The sequence below is a fragment of the Streptopelia decaocto genome (assembly GCF_964273445.1).
Source record: "Streptopelia decaocto genome assembly, chromosome: 3".
Classification (NCBI taxonomy): Eukaryota; Metazoa; Chordata; class Aves; order Columbiformes; family Columbidae; genus Streptopelia; species Streptopelia decaocto.
Genome location: NC_138656.1, coordinates 51,873,483 through 51,887,597, shown reverse-complemented (window position 1 = coordinate 51,887,597; position 14,115 = coordinate 51,873,483). Strand labels below are relative to the sequence as shown.

The following is a 14,115-nucleotide window of genomic DNA, read 5'->3' as shown; positions in this document are numbered from 1 at the left end:
GGTTTTGTTAAAAACAAGGCCAGTTTCTCTTTTAGCGAATTTTTCTTTCAGCTAATTTTTTCTAAGTAATTGCACTTTCCTGAATTTGGCTGCAAATTTTTTTTCAGACACTGCACTCCAGAGCTGTTAACATTAGCAATGGTATGCTGAAGAGCAAAAGGTTTAGACTTCTTGCTATGGCAGTCAACGTTACTGATAAATTTTGCTTGTCCGTAAGTGAGAGGGATGTATTTGCAAGGAGGGGCGAACAGAACAGATGACTAAAATTGACGGAGTATTCCATCCCATACAATTCATACACCCTATAAAAGTAGGAGATCACAACAGTCTCGCTCTCTTTGACCATGGCTGGCATCTGAAGAGGACGCTGCCTGTCATCCCTGCGATTTGAGGCCTGGCTCCCGACCCTGCATCCCTGAATCCAGTTCCGGTTTGCTGCAGAATCCCACCCAGGACTTCTGTGTGCCTGCCCAGCAGCTGCTGGAGCCACACCAGCTCCGCCCACCACAGGAGGGTGGAAACGCTGTGCTACCCCGGGATATTCAATATTGGTTTTCTATATTTTGTATTATTTTCTCTATTCATTAGTAGCATTAGTAAAGCATTTTTAACACTTTCAACTTGCAAGTCTCTCTCCCTTTTCCTCCTATTACCTTCCCTTACTGGGGAGTGTGGAGGGTTAACAGAGAGCATCTGCCATGGTTTATTGTCACCCTGCAGTAAATGGTGACAAAGTTGGATGTAAATTTAACACACACTGATCTGGTAGCATTTGTAAAGCCACTTGCAATAATTTGACTGACCAGTGTTCATGACAGTTAAAATTTAGGCTTGATGTTTCTCTTGGAATAGGAGACATTCTATCTGTAAGAACTTCAGAAATAACTCTTTCTAATATAGAAATATCTGAACATTGTGGTCTAGACAACATCAAAGCTCATTCTCAAATTCCCTTCACTTTCCCATTCATACATTTACGAAGCCTAATCAACAGCTTTACAAAACTCAAAGTGCGTTCAGCTACGGAGACAGGTGAAATCTCAAGTTTTCTCTGAATACTTTATGCCTGCCATGAGCACAGCATTTATGATGAACATCAATCACACAAGAGAAGCAGATGGATTACAAAAAAAAAAATCTATTAACAGTAACAAGAAATGGTTGAAAAAGAGAAGCATTAATTTTATGTTACCCATATCCATGATGTTTGCTTAATTTATTGAGGGAGTAACATCAAATATATGCTGATCACTTCTAGACCCAGACCTTTTCAACCAGTGGATGACCAAAGAGGTCCACCTTCCCCCTTTGCAGCAACAGTATGAAATAGAAAATTGCAAAGAGGAATACTTCTTAATCAGCCTAACTTCTTCCAAAAAAAAAAAAAAAACCAAACAACAAAAAAAAAAACCAAAACTCAGCAAGGGAAAGTTCAGGCATTTTTTAATTTATAAATCCAGTAGAAATAAATGAATTTTTTCTGGAAATGTGTATCATTTGCTGCAGATCAGACACACTACAACAGTCATAGTCATGCTAGCATGCAGGCAAACCTGACAGGTCTAGTGTCAAAACTCAAGTTCCCCAGCCTTTTGCACTGAATTGCTCTAGTTTCTCGCAAATTTGCAGCACAGAAGAGTGGCCTCTTTTCCAGACTGTGACTTGATGCCAGAGACAGCAAGCAGGTCAGTCTGCCTTTTTGTCTGCGAGCCAGACACACTGCAGAGTGGGAGTGATGCCACCGCCCTGCATGGCTGCGGGGAGGGGGGAAGGGAGAAAGAGCTGAGCCCTGTGGGAACGCAACACTAAGCAGCTCCTGTGTGGGCTCAGCCCTACAGCCCCATCCAAGGACCCTGTATTTGAGTAAATGGTGTGGCCTCATATAGGGCTTCTCCTGTAGAGTCATAAAATCACTTTGGTTAGAAGAGACCCTTAAGAACATTCAAGTCCACCCATAACCTAACTCTAGCACTAAAACATGTCCCTAAGCACTTCATCTATACATCTTTTAAACACTTCCAGGGACTAAACCACTTCCCTGGGCAGCCTGTTCCAGTCTTTCACAACCCTTTCCTTGAATAAATTTTTCCTAATATCCAATATGCCAAGAAGGACACAGGTAGAAACATTTCCATATGTTTATAGGCCATAACCTGCAGTCGTCAGGGACGTGGGTCTAGGCAGTTTCATCTGTACTGTTTTTATGACTTGCCTGAGGTCCCAGCCTGAAGCAAGATGGCCTCATTGCTGACTTGCCATTATCAAGCACACTGTGCTTTGGAAGGAAATTAGTTTCTCAACTTCACTTGGAACTTTATCCAACACAGACTCATTTGAAATCAGTAGGATTAGTATAAAAGTCTTACTTAAGAGGAGCCAGGAGCCTATACTGAATTTTCTTAGCTGTTTAGGCAATGCATATTAGAAAATAAATGCACTAGGTTTCCTACCTACATATTAAGGTGAGATGGGATTTTCTCATACATTCAGTGCTGCACAAAATCTGCTGTGTAATTCAAGTTAATGATTTCAAGAAATGAAAACTTAAATCCACTTGAAATTATTTTTCCAAGCTTTAATTTTGGTGAAATAACAATTACCTCAAACAAAGTGACACCTGTACTGACAGCACAACAACCTACAAATATACAGGCTAAGAGGGAGTAAGACTGTTGCCAATCAATCCAATAAGGGTGATAAACAGCCCAGAAGGGGAAAACCTAATTAAGATCAAGAACAACACTGACACAAGATCAAAGAGGCAAAGAAAACAAGGCAGAAACAATTTGAAGCTAAAAATGAAAGTTTTCTAACCCTTATTTGACAGAAGTAGCAGAACAGGCTTCCAACAGCAGCACAAAAAGAAATCTGATGTTGGAGTGGCTCAGCTCACAGGAGCATTATGTAACACAAATGTCTGCACCAGCCAGAGATGAGATGTGGTGACCTGAGAGGTCCTCTCCTTGTCTGTTTGCTGTGCTCCCAAGGCAAGACAGCATGCTCCACATCTCCCCCATCCACGGGAAAAATCAGGAAGAAAACGTATGTGTGTGAGATGTTAGATACACTGTTCAATGCATTCAACTGGCAGGGTAAGCATTATGTAAGAGTATGTATAGAACAGAAAACACTAATTAATTCTGTACAACAGCCAAGAACATATCTATCTGTACCAGCTTGCTGGACACATCTGTTTCAATCCATACACATGCAACAGCTGGGAGGAGAAATGTGTAACGGCAGAAATCTGCACAAGACAGTAGTCAGTGAAGAGTTAAAACACAGCCATGCACTGAGGGCTACTTTTCCTTTGAAATAGGCATTGAAGGAAAGACTCAATCCTATCTTCCACTGCTTTTTGTTACCAGAATCAGCTGTGTTACCAGAATCAGCTGTGAAAAGCCAAGTATTTATTATTGTGAAGCTACAAACAACTGATTCGCTTCTGACTTTCACCGAAAACTGGATGAGTCACTAATATACTTTGAGACCCACAACATCATGTTTAATGATTTTTTTCTTTCTTTTTTTTCAGCTCTGTTCAATTTGTACCCTGTTCAAAGAACCGAACATTCTCCTTGTATGCTTTAAGCAGACCCTGTACAGCAGTGCAAAGGTAAATTCTAATCCTATCATGGCTACAATTTTACTAAGAGGATTTTCATGACACTTCTCTCAGTGCCAAAGAGAGCTTTGCTTCACCACTGTATAAGGTCATTCCTGAGAAGGACCCACATATCTGAAGATGCTGGTGAGAGCTACATGTAGTGGGAATTATTCTCATTCATGGAATTCCACATAATAAATATCTTAACAAAAACATTAAGAGACTGTAGTTAAAGAAAAAATCAAAGATATTATCTTGATCAACAGAAAACAGACAAAAGGAAGGAAGTACCAAAAATTTAGCCTCATAAATTGCTCCTATGAGACAGTAAGTATTACTTTCGTGTCACAGTAATACCATCTGCTTGTATTAACACTTGAGCAGTATGGGGAGCAAAACCCATGAGCTCCATCTAAAAGGTTTATATTCTTCTTTTTATTATAGCTATTTGGCAAATTTACCCCTATTCCCTTTGTCAAGAGAACCATTTCTTTTTCATTTATGAAATTGAGCGGAAATGTAGCCTCAGCAATTACAAGCTTATGAGAATCCTGGAGATTGTCTTCTTGAGGGATGCACGGAGTGCTTGTGTGTGTCTTCCCAAGCCACATGACAGCAAGTGCTATGTTTTCAGGGAGCTTATAATTTATTTCTGGGGCAGTATAAGCAAATAGGAACTGTTCCTGTTTGTGCTCCAGAGAGCATCCCCTCAAAATACAGGCTAGCACCTGTTAAAATAAATAAATAAATAAATAAAAGCACAAAACCACAACACCACACACACTTAAAGAGAAAGAAAACCAGAATTCTGAAGAGGAAGACCAAGTCTGTTCTCTCACTCTGCTTTCTGTCTCAATAGGAAATATCAACTACTTCTTTAGAGACCCCTTTAGGGACACACTTACAAAAACAACAAAAATCCACAGTAGGGGACAATGCCTGAAATAATGCTCCAATGGATTTAAATAAAAAAAGGCAGGAAGCAAAAAGATACTGCACCTGTGTGGGTCATGAGCAATACCTTCAGGTGTGGTCACTTATTCCTTGCCATTAGGGGTTTATTTGCTGCATTTATTCCTCTAAACAGCAACAGTAACCACAATTGAGATGAAAGGTGAAAACAAAAAAAAACCATATACCCTGCAAACACATAGTGAAGGAAGTGCACAGGCAAGATAACCACAAAATCTAGCTTCACTACAAAGTACTAGAGAGGCAAGTCATATCACAGGAAGGTCTCTGTCCTTTCCTCTCTCAACATCATGATTTGTTCATCTCTGCCAAGATTGTAGATACATTGCTGGAGGTATGAAATTTGTTTGTGTTTAGTATTGATTCACTATAAAACACCTCTTTTCCTCAGCTAATTAAGTGCTTTTCAGCAGAGAGAAAATAAGAGAAGAGCACTGTGTGACATAACAGCAAGGAATGACTACTCAAAAGCTTCTCTACTGCAGAGGCAGATTATTTGAGAAGAGTAGGACAAGGACATGATCTGGTTATGAAGTTACTTCCTGATATGTTGCAATAACTGATTTTTAAAAACTAGTAGTAATATTAAATATGGCAGTAACTGTATAGATGTGAAATACAAGTCTGGGGAGACTGGAAGGTTTTGGACCAGTGAGGGGGAAAAAAATATTTTTTTTTAAAAAAAAGGCAAAAAAGAGTGCCAGTTTTCCCTCCTATAACATCTTATGTTTCCCTGTGCCACAAGGGCATCTTTGAATAGAATCAGTTAATAAGAAAATGACTGATTTATCTCATTTTAATGTATTTCTTATCAATTGAACCATATTAAATAATCATGTGCATACTCTTAGTCCATTGCAAGCTAAAATTAAAAAGTTTAACTATCAAATTTAAACTAGTATGTTAGTAACAGATTGGAAACACATACATAGTCAGCTAATGAGTCTCAGACGACAAGCAGTCACTTTCTAAACTGTAATGATTTGACCACTTACATCCATTTGTCCACTCCTTTGTTTGGGAGAGTTAAAAATAAAAGCCAAAGTCTACATTTCTTCCCTGAATGTAGCAGACTGGCAAAAAACTAAAAGTTGTAGAAATGGATCTGCCCATGTGTGTTATTTTGATATATCCCAAACATAAATACTACACTGACAGAAAAGCAGCTCCATCAACACAAGCCTTCCAGGACTGCTGAACTGACAACATCCCTCCTCTACCAGACTTCTCTGCCACAATGCAAACAGCAAAGACCAGATACTTAGAGAACGTATGATTCTATGACTTCCATGTTTCCCAAGAACATCTTTTTCAGGGCTAAAATCACAGTGATGTCAGGAGGGGTTGCTTTTTACCAGTTTTCAGTTATTCCAAATAGAATTTGTGTTTCCTTTTTCTGTGAACCCTCTTCACTTAATGTTGACTTTGACAGCTAGAGCCATTTATCACAGTTTCTTTTCAGAGCTCAGCTAGCTTTCTCAACACTCTTTTCTTTCTTCACTGAATAGATCTCACCTCAGGTGTTTTTAAGGGACAGCTTCAAAGCAGGTGAGTTAGGCTGTCTGAGCACTTCACAAACCCTAAAGGATTGGCCACTTTAAAAAAAAAGAAAAATTCCGCATGGACAGGGACTCCAGTTTTGATATCAGCCAGGCCAAAACAGTGGAGAAAATACCAAAAGAAAACACTTTGCTAGACCTAAAATCCTAGTCTAATTGCAAAGCTTAAAAGGAAAACTCTACCTCTGATTTTATTGTAAGTAGTTTGCAGATAAATAAAGAAAAAAAAAAAAAAGCTTTTTCACAAAGAATGCTGAAGTTGCTATTTTAATTTCCCCAAGTACAATGATATTAAAGAAGAGAGAAACAAGTCTTTCTGACATTGACCCCCAAAGACAGTTTAATACAGGTTGAACATCACAGACACTCACTACAGGTATTCCTCTCCTGGAGACCAGCTGGATTGCCCACAGCTCCCTGCTGCTCAGATCAGGTCCAGACGCACATCTCCTCAGTTCTAAAGCTGCTTATAACCTACTCTCACCTATAAGTACCACAGACCTCCTTATCACCACCAGCTTGCCTCACAGAGCAACTCATGGCACTGTGAGAATCAGCATTTCCTTTAGATTTCCCTGGTTATTTTTCTTTGACAGAGCTAAAGAGATTTTGTGTTGAATGGAGGCCTCACTGTCTTTTAATTATTGAGAAGACAACTCATTATTAGAAACTGAAATAGCAGTGTACATGCTCTGTATTCTTTCAAAGTATCTTCACAAATGTTTCTGGGTTCACCACAGATTTCAAAGCAAATGCACTTTAGCCTGACAGAAGTCAGAAGAATGAGTTAAATGAATAATCTTTGCTGCACTACAGATCTCTGCCATCTGTGCTTACAGCTTATTTTCTTCAGAAATTAAGGTCCTCCTAGAAATACAAAAAGTGAGCTGTTGGGACCAGACTAGTCTTTTCATTTTCTAAAGTCAAGTAAAGCCAAGTACAAGGGAGAAAATTAAAACAGAAGATAAAAAAATGGGGTTAGGTGATTGTTACAAGTAAATCAATTCAGTATTCCTAACATAATCCAGCTTCTCAGAGATGTGAGACTATTTCAGATAAGAAAATTTGCATTATTTTAGTAAATGCTAGGTTACAGTTTACCATGGTGATGTATTATCTCAGTAAAGAAAACCCAAATTAAGTAAAACTCTGCTACCGGATAAATTGGTTACATTTAAGCCTTCATCCTGAGTAAGGCAGGTGCATCATATTGAGAAACTAATTGATATTCTTGTCAGAAATACAAGCACAGGTGGAATCAGTCCTGAAGTAATGAAGGTATTTTTGTTAAATTACACTTCCCCAATAAGAGAAATGCCAAAATGTGGTCTTATGCCAATATTTTTTCCTAAATGTATTCAAAGGCTATACCCAGTGCTTATGTATTTTGTGTCTAACAAGGAGCTTTAGAGGCTTATTTATATTCTAATGGCAGTACTTCAGGTCCAACCCTGACTGATATACAGTACTTGTAACAAATTTACTTGTGGAACTTCGTTTTTCTGTTCATGACTTATCAGTTACTGGCTTCCAGTTTTCTTCAAAATGTATTAAAAATAATTTAGTGTTGCTTAACATGAACTGTTGGTTAGTTCTGCTGATTAGCATTGGTTGAACAATGGGTCACAGATGTTTTCTGTTCCTTGATGTGACTGGAGAAAGTAAACCTAAGAATTAAGTTCCAGCACTCTCCTATGAATAATATCTATTTCTTTCCAAATCTTGCTGTGACTATTATAGTCAGTAAAATCATTTACAAAAATAGCTATAGAAAGTATACCCAAAAGGGACATCAACATAGAAAAATATTCACTTTTCTTTTTTTTTATTAATATGAGCAACATTTAAAAAAGAAGGAATGAAGTCCATGCTCAGTTCTGCTCATAGTTTGTCTTTTACACATTTAGTTTAGCTCACATTTCAAGCATCAGATTTAAAATACTGATGCCAACTTTGATTGAGCAAAAATCACACACACACACCCTACTATGGATGAAGGTTTGAACATAATTGAATTAATGGAAATTTTAAAACATATTTTTACTGCTTATCTGGTTTCTGAGCTTGAGGGCACAGAGAGATCACAGTTTCTGACCTTTCCCCACAATTTTGAGAATTAAACATAGTTATTTTTATTGTTGTGAACCTATCCAACCTGATACTCACAAATCACATGTTTTTCTAGGCTGGGACTTAGAAGGCCAAACATCATAAGATACTCCATTAAAAGTCAGCAAGACCATGAACTCTTCCCAATAACCTACATTATCAATGATTTTAGGAGGTATTTCGAAAGTATGTTAGAAACAAAATTACTTTTTGAAGTGTATTTTCTACTCATCTTATTAAAGAGAAGTTAGTGCTTGAAACTGTTCCCACTGGAGTCCTTAATTTCAGTGGTTACACTATCAGATGCTTATTAAATTTTAAGAGGGCCAAATGAACTATTAAATTTTATTCATTACTGCCTACTGAAACACATAATCAAAACAAATATCCAAAAAGCTACTGACCTGAACTATAACTCCAGAGCTAAATGTTCATGGCCTTTAGGGCAAATTTGGCTTATCTGTGATTTTAGACACCAAAACTTTCTGTTTCTGCGGACCACAACTCTAGGTGTGAATTATATCAGGTTTGGAATAATATCTAAGTAATAAACCTTAGTCTTCTGTCTAAAAAGTATACCTAATCATAGCTTAGCCATCATCAGAGAAACCTTTCATTTAAATGGAATAAGCTTCTGGTTTTCTTGCAAATGAGGAGTTAGATAGGCTTTTTGATGCATGCTTTATCAAATCCCTGGTTATTGTAATCTTATTATTCAGAAGAAAATCATATTATTTTAGATAGATTTGTGTTTTAATTTAAACACGTTTAAGAAAGACAGTGGCTGCTTTGCCTTACGTGTCCATTAAAGAATTTGATGATAATAAATACAATTTCCTAATATTATCTAAATTGTCTACACTCACAGCCTACTTTTGATTTTGACTGTTACAGCCATCATCTGTAATCAATTATATTGGCACAACTGGAAGAAACACAGAATAACATATTAAACAATTCTGTCTCTTGGACTGATACAAGAATGAAAGCCAGAAAGGTTTAGATGCTCAGTATAAAAGCTAGAGATAAGGGAAAAAAAAAAAGACATTTTTAACAATTTAAGAACAAGGCCTAGGAGAAGAGGACTGGAATGCATAGGCAAAAAAACCCTAAACAACTAAGTAGAAGTGTTTCATTTTTGCAGAATCAATATTTTCAAAAATATTAAACTTTATAAATATTTTTTCAGTAACACCCCCCCCTCCAAAAAGCATTTAGTGAAAATATTTCTAATCAACCCTAAGATGAAGTCCCAGTTCTGAAAACACCATCACAGATGCTGACTTGAATATTCACAATAATGCTTTAAAAGACTTAGAGCAGAGACGTTAAATACTGAGCACAAGTGTTTGTAGGATTTGAGACTGACAGAAATAAATTTAAAAAAAAAATCAAATCCCAGTTTTGAACAGTTCCCCAATGATAAAGTTGAGGTGAGATATTCATGCCAGCATTTCCAATTGAGTTCATAACCTCAAGGATTAACACTATATAAATGTTTGAATTACACAATATTAAAAGGCATATCTGCTGCTGATTGGTGAAACACTTGAAATACCTTTCCTCACAGTCTACTGTAGTATCTGCAGATTAAAAGGTGATTTAATGCTGAGAATCCAGGCAGAGCTAGTACAGGAAATGAATGTAAAAGCTGGATTACCACAAGCAAAGAACAAATTATTAGTTTAATTTTTGTATCTCCCACAGAGGTAATATAAAAGAGTGAACTTTAGAAGGGCAGACTTGTGAGATAGAAAAAAAAAACCCACCTGTCTAAATGCAAGTAGGACAAAGTGATAAGCCTGAAAACATGAGATACTGTAGAGCACTTAAGAACACTGCTTGTGAATTAAGAGCAAAATGAACAGTTCGTCTTCTCTCCTCTGAATTGCCATTAAGCTACAGATGTATAATTTGGGACTGAGCACAGATAACAAGTTAGCCAAGCCCCAAAATAACTAAACTGTTACAACTACCACAAAACTATTTCACAAAAGAGATAACAGCCATTATCTGGCCTCAGCAGCTGGGAGCGACCAGCTCTCTTGGCCAGCACGTTGCATTCTGGCCAAGAAGGGCAGCAGTCCTGTGTACATATGGCTTTGCTAGGCTGCACCCAGCAACAACCCTTCTACAGCCTGAAACCTCCAGCACCCACACCCGGGAGTGCGCCCAGATCCACTCCCAGTTCTCTCTGGACTGAATAAGGGTGGCCTCAGGGGCAAGAGGCTCCCTGCAGCACCTGTAGGTATCATGTGTCCTTGGGGAGGTCTGTGCAACACTGCTATGCAGACCTGTAAAACAGCTTGTTGGAGAGGGAAAAGAAGAACCCTTTGCTGGGTTAAGAAACCAGACAATTCACAGAGAAAGACAAAAGGATTTTTTTTCCCCCCAGATATTGCAATTTTATTTTCTCCACTCCCACAGCCCTTTGGCTTACAGGCAGCTCCTAAGGAATGACATCTGGGTGTTCACAAGTTGTACAGTCATCTAGAAGGTCCCAAGCAACCTCCTGTTCCCAGCGCAAAACAATGTGAATCCAAGCACATCACCCCAGTGTGGCTTCAGCTGCTCAGTCCTCAAATGAACGCTCCTGGAAAGATGTGCCGAGGAAAGGGAACAGCCCTCTGCTGAACACCCAGTGGGTGGCTGCTGGCAGGGCAGCACCTTTGCCATGCCATGTCCCCCTTATTGACATGGGAACTCAGGTAGAGAGGGAAAGCAGGGGAGAAGGAGTCACAGGGAGGTGGGTGACCCCAGGTGGCAGGTGGGAAAAAGGAGGACAAAGGCCAGGGCTGTGCATATATCAAGTGCATCCAAATACTGAGGGCAAGGCAGCTTTGCTTATACAGTTTGCTGTGCACAAGCTCTCCATGAACACTGTCATTAACCGCTGTCAAAGCAGGCTGTGAGGTGGCAGACAGCAGGGCAAATTTGGGAGGTGCTTTGCTGGCAGCATAGAAACAAGACTTTCAGCCCTGACAGCAGCAAAAGGGTGGCCATCGACATGGCTGGCTCCAATCTCACAGCTGTGGGAGCGAGGAAAAATCCATCTGCAGATGTGCAGATTATGATGTTCTTGGTGAGAATGTTACAGGGGATGCCTCAGCCAGGTCCAGTGTTGTGAGACAGGGCAGCCCTGTATCTGCCAAAGTTTTTGATGAGGGTCTCCATCAAGGGGAGCTATGGGGCTTTTCAGGGTGTTCTATGTTTCTGCCTAGACTGAATCAATACATGAGTATGTGGGTCCCTCTTGATCTTGTGACAGCGAGTGTGGTAGATCTGATCTGTGCGCTAAAATACTCCATATATTTCGCTCCAGCAGCAAGATCTACTTTTGACAAAGGGAGTACAGCAGTTCAACCGATATACTTCTAAAACTGGACGTATTAGAAAATCAGTCCCTGAAGTCCTGACTGGATATCATGGGAGTATGATCCAAAAGCATGAGACACTGAAATTCCATATTGGCATTGTATAACCTAGCATCACTAATGTTCCTCTGGTAGGAAGTAACATAATGTTCTGTGACAAGATGTTAGCAACATAAAGTGAAAAGATACTGAATCTTTCAGACATGTAAAATGTTTTCAGGCTAGATATCATCTGCTTCTTGTATCTAATCCAAACACAATCAACTGAATTGGTGCTCATATCAAAACACATGTGGTATCCAAAAATAAACAAAATTTCGGTTTCTAATTGTACTGGACCATTTAATTTTTTTTTTTTAGACGGGCTGAAATGTTCATTTTTTTTTCTTTTCTGCATTGCCATCAAGCTTCGGAAGTAAAATTGATAATAAGCATAGATTTTAAATTGGCCAAGTGTTAAAAAAAAAATAACAACAACCAAAAACTAAAACAGTAATGCTATTTATGACAGTGAGCTCGTAAGAGGTTCATAAAAGTCTTAAATAGCTGGGGAGGAAGAATGGGTCTTCTTAGAGAAAGAAAATCAGCAGTGTAGAGATCACTGCAAATTCTGCATACCACTGAGGTCTCATATAAACTCTTTCACTCTCCAACAAAGCATTTCCGACACTTAAGACCTGGTAGACCTTTGTACAAGTCCCACGTAATCTCTTCTCCATAGTGAGCAAGATATTTCAGTTAGAGTTGATGAATGTTAGTGGGGCACCACGATTTGACCAAGAGAACATAGGAAAACTTGACACTTTCCATACTTTTGTTGAAAAAAACTAGCAATTCTTCTTAAGACATAACTAAGAGATATACCAGTCACATACCACTTTGGATGTCACTGATATGTCCCTTTTATTAATTCTCAGTGTTTTCTTTCTTAGTACTATTTTTCAGGCAGCTGAATACTTTGTTTGTATGATTTGCATGTACTTGCATATTTGAGAAGTTGATCATGATGCAGTGATCCTACAGGGCACCTTTAAGTTAATAAGATTTGCCTTAGAGGCTATTGAAGAGCCCTCTCCTATTAGACCCTATGATTGGATCAGATTAAACAAGTGATATTTCTGTAAATATCTGTAAATTATGTGGTTGTATACAGAAACAAACCCACAGCTGCTTGGAGCAGGGAAGTTGAGGGCACCTGTGAGTCGGCACTGCATGACAGCAGAGATGCTCAGAGACCAGGCAAATCCCATTTATATGCACAGTGCAGAAAGCATTTAGCTGCTTTATTATCAGCAGGATTTCTCTGTTCTAAAATGATACTATATTTTTCACCATCCGTGTGTTCAATAAGTAGTGAACAGTGCTTTTATTTAAAATATGTCTGGATGCAAATTTTTCTCCATCTCCTTTGAAACTGCTTGGAGCCTCAGAAGGTAATATTGAAATTAGCCATTGCTCATTTCCTTTGATGCCATCAGGATTCAGCTCAAGACTTCCTGATTGCAGACAAAATATCAGTGGGGAAAGGCACATAAAAGACTGCTAGTGATAAATAAAACCATTCACAAACTGTTCTCACAGATTCCAGCATATTTCCTTTAAGAATTCAGCTCCTACTCCTCTAGGATGCTTACCCAAAGGAATAAGGCCATAAGAAGCTCCCTCAAGTATGCAATATGTACAACTTCCATGAGCAATCCGTTCAAAGCTGTAAGTCTCCCATATGGACAGAGAGAGAAACGTGCCTGCCAGGGACTGTCTGGCCCTGACTTCATTCTGCTAATACGATGGCCTCTCTTCCACTGTCACTGCAGCCCCACAGAAGGAGAGAGTGGTTGTGGTTTTGGTGCATCTGGGAGGGTGAGTACAAATGCAAAAGGCTGCTCTTGAAATGTCAGCCTGATGACAGGAATTACTGGCACAACTGTGAGCAAGCTCATTCCTGCAAAACCTTTGGCAACAAATAACCTCAAAACCTTGGACAGAATTTCTATGAACATACACATTTTTCAGACACCTGTTAGACTTTTCTGTGGTCTGCTTCCTTCATAACAACAGCTAGGTTTTGTATTTTATGTGTACAAGATTTTGTGTCTAAGATTAGTTTTATCCTTAAAAACATCTCCCACATTGCTACGGTATTTTCAAAGGAACTACAATCTTATCACATACATCTGTCCAGGTTTTAATATAATCAGAAAAGCATATGGTTATGCATATTAACATATTATTGAGAAGGAGACGCTTTAGGCAGACCTCAATTTTCAACTTTAATAACTTGACTATTTATATGCTGTTGGAAAGCATGCAAAGTGAAGGCCAAAATCTACTGTTTTGAGGATGTGGGTTTCAACAACTGAGTCAGGACTTAAATGCATACACAAGGACAAAACCAAGCACCTATGGCTTATATTATGACATTTTTTAAAAATGCTGTTGCAGTTTGATGCAGAGAAAGACCAAGGGATTAAAGTTGTCTAAGTCTGGAGATTTT

At 38.7% G+C, this 14,115-nt stretch overlaps 1 protein-coding gene across 2 annotated transcripts in view; it reads right to left on the bottom strand.

Annotated features, from left to right (window-relative positions):
• GRM1 (glutamate metabotropic receptor 1) overlaps nucleotides 1-14,115 on the bottom strand; it is a gene marked incomplete at both ends in the record, with an annotated part of 180,172 nt that overhangs the window by 142,686 nt on the left and 23,371 nt on the right. The window lies entirely within an intron of this gene.